The 3,429-nt window shown below is 37.5% G+C and overlaps 1 pseudogene; it reads right to left on the reverse strand.

The window, feature by feature from the left end:
* Positions 1–728: 728 nt before the first annotated feature.
* LOC136393213 (ubiquitin-ribosomal protein eS31 fusion protein-like) lies at positions 729–1,178 on the reverse strand (annotated as a pseudogene).
* Positions 1,179–3,429: the final 2,251 nt, after the last annotated feature.

Below are 3,429 nucleotides of genomic sequence, written 5' to 3' on the forward strand. Positions count from 1 at the left end.
AGATTTAGAGAAGTATCCTTCAGGAAGAGAATCAGCATATTCACCTTGGAATCTGATAGAAGGGTCCAAGCAGGATCCCAGACCCCCGCCTTCTTGACTCGTTGTTTCAGGTTGTCTAGCCAAAATTTGTTTACCACAGTGTTCTGTTTTGTCTTGGCTATCTGTAAATTGCCCATTTTCTCTTCTAATGATAGACTCTTGTCCTCCTTCCTTCTTTGTCCAAAATAGCATGTAAATCTCAATTGCCCAATGTCTTTCTGGGGTTTTCATATTTTTATGGCCCCCGCCAAATGTACATTCATATAATAAACTTTGGGGATTTTTTTCTGTTAATTTGTCTCTGTTAATTTGATTTTTAGCTCAGCTAGAAGAACTTAAATATTGGGAGATTTTTATTTCTAACCCCTACAGTTCTTCATAATAAATCAGTAATCTAGTGAACAAACAGAGTTTTGTGAGCCATTCTAGAAAATTAATCTAACCCAAAAAAAGAGTCATGGGAATCCATGATTTTAAGCTAGTTTGTCAGAAGCACAGGTGACAGCCTGGGATTTTGTAGTACTGAGCTCACAAATGTCAGAATGAGCTGAATTCTTGAATACCCTGCTGGTGTCTGAGAATTGCTTCCTGGTGTGGGAAAGTTTCTATACATAAACATACATACACATTGCTTTTTCATGATATAAGATTTCTTTTTTTTTAATTTTTATTTTATGTCTTCTATACAATTACTTGTCTTCTGGTTTTTTGAAGCAATAAGTCAGACATTTGCCACAATGTCTGTCAAAGTGCCTGGCCATAAAAACTTCAGCACCAAATTTACCCAAAGGACATTCTTGATGAAAGTGACTAATTTGCCATTTTCATTCACCTTGTAGTATTTCAGCACTGCCAGCTTAACCTTCTTTCTCTTATACTCACTCTGCTTGGGAGTGGTGTAAGACTTCTTTTCTTAGCACCACCTCAAAGTCTAAGCACAAGGTGAAGAGTGGACTCTTTTTGAATGTTATAGTCAGACTTTCATCTTTCAGTTACTTGCCAGCAAAGGTCAGTCTTTGTTGATCAGGAGGAATTTCTTTCTTGTCCTGAATCTTGGCCTTGACATTTTCTTTGGTATTCAAGAGTTCAGCCTGGAGAATGATGGTCGTCCTCATAAGGGTTTTCACAAAAATCTGCATCTTGGTGGTGCTTCCACCTCAGGTGGCAGATTAGGAAAACAAACAAACCTTCTGGCAACTCTCCCAAGAGATAGGGTGAACTCTCTATGAGAAAGGCTCCTAGAAAATGGAGAGTGCTTTTGCTTACATGAGTGTGTTAGTTAGGGTTCTCCAGAGAGCAGCATCAATGAGATTGTGTATATGTATACACACACACACACACACACACACACACACACACACAGGGGGAGAAAAAGTGGGATTTATTATTATATTTTAAGAAATCTACTTAAATTTTTATAACATCTAAAATATATCTTCACCGAGAAATCTAGACTGGTGTTCAACCAAACAAACAACTGTTTACCATAGCCTAGCTAGGTTGATACTTAAGCATCATAATAAGCAAAATTGAAATACCAGAATTTCCATGGCAGATGGTGAAGATAAACATTTAAAACCTAAGGGAAGTGGATATGCAAGCATGTGTATATTATATACAACCAAAACACTTTTAGATGATTATTTTCTACCAGGAGGCCCTTTCAACACAGCATTTAACAAGGCCATAGGAGTTTGCTGGTGAGAGGGGTACTCATGTCACTAGAACATTCATTGGCCACTCCTCTCTGTAGTTCAGGTGAGTCTTTTACAGAACTAAGTTCATTGATAACAATGGGGCTGATCAGGCCTCAAAACAACATAATTCAGATAACAAAGCTTAACTACAAGAAATCAGAATATAGCAATTGCTGCAATGACTGAGAAGCTTTGTGTGGCATCCTAGAGGAGCTCATCCACAGAATGTCATGAAGATGATTAAGAGAACATGACATACCAAAAGGCATAATGGATGGACAGCTGACAAGAGCACTACTCAGCTTGAATCAGCAGAAGAAATCAAAGTTGGGTTACTTGGGAGAGGAGGCAGTCATACTGTAAAATAAAAATGTCAAAAAATCACAAGTCTTTGCCCTGGTTTTAGATGGAGTCAGTTTTTAGACCTTGAGCACTTTGACTGTAGAGGCCGTTGTTTCCTAGGAGAAACAACTCTGCAACATCATGAGATGATTCCCTTGGTCTTTTCCCAAAGAAACTTACCCCCATTTAATTGGGATAAAGAAAAATTTAGATATTATGAGGACCAAAGGACAGAGTGAATAAGAGGACATTGATATCTGAAGACTTAAAATATTATTACTCCTCTTCTTAGTGTTTGGCATATGGGCTCCAGATAATAAATGGAGTATTGCTAAGGTCCAGTTTACATGAGTTCACTGAGTCAATGGACCCATTCAGTGGTCATTTCCACCTAGGATTCAAACACTGATTAGTTGAGCCAACTCCCACATTTCATCCTTGTTCTTTAAAATTAAAATTATTATAGTGGAGAAGGCCAAATGGAGGCCTCAGAAAATAACTGATTGGTAAATAAATGTATTTCTATGCCAATCAGAAAAGATGATGAGAAACAGTTCATATTCATATGAAAAGGACAACAATATACATTTCAAGTTTTTCTCCATGGCTCTACTAATCTTCCTCTCATCTCTCATAATACAGTAGAAAGAGATTTGACCATCTGGACATCTCACAGAACATCATATTGATCCATTATATTGATAGCACTATATTTAGCAGGCTGAATAAACCAGAGGTGGCAAACACACTGGAGTTCTTGGCCAGATACATCACTCCAAGGAGTGGGAAATAAACACAGTAATGTGCAGAAGCCTTTCTCTCTTGTAAAATTTATAAGGGTTTAATGTTTCACAATGTGCCAGTATATCCTGTCCAAAGTCAAGATCCATTATTATACTTTGCATTCCCTACTACAAAAAGGAAAGCATGCCAATTTTTGCCTCTTTTGATTTTTGAGGCAGCATGTTTTATGCTTATAGATTAAGAATTGAAAAGCTGCCATCTTTGAGTGGACCAAGAGGAAGAAAGATCCTTGCTTCTTGAGTAGCCCAATTCAACACTCTTTATTGTGCACCTGGAACCTGTATAATGTTATCAATCAATGTCACCCCAATAAATTTAATAATATATTTTTTAATTACTCTCTATTGTGCTAGTGGTATTAGTGGTGGGAAAAAATAATGTATGAAATTTATGGTAAACACCAGTGATAGAATCCCATTGAAAGTCCCTGGGGTTCTGGAGCAAGAAAGATCATGCCACCTGCATGGAAACACGGTGGTTATGAGGTAGAAATGAAGACTTAGTGCTTCTGTTCCCACAAAACTGAGATCTACAGTATTAGAGGTCC

The sequence above is a fragment of the Saccopteryx leptura genome, chromosome 2 (genome assembly GCF_036850995.1).
Source record: "Saccopteryx leptura isolate mSacLep1 chromosome 2, mSacLep1_pri_phased_curated, whole genome shotgun sequence".
NCBI lineage: Eukaryota > Metazoa > Chordata > Mammalia > Chiroptera > Emballonuridae > Saccopteryx > Saccopteryx leptura.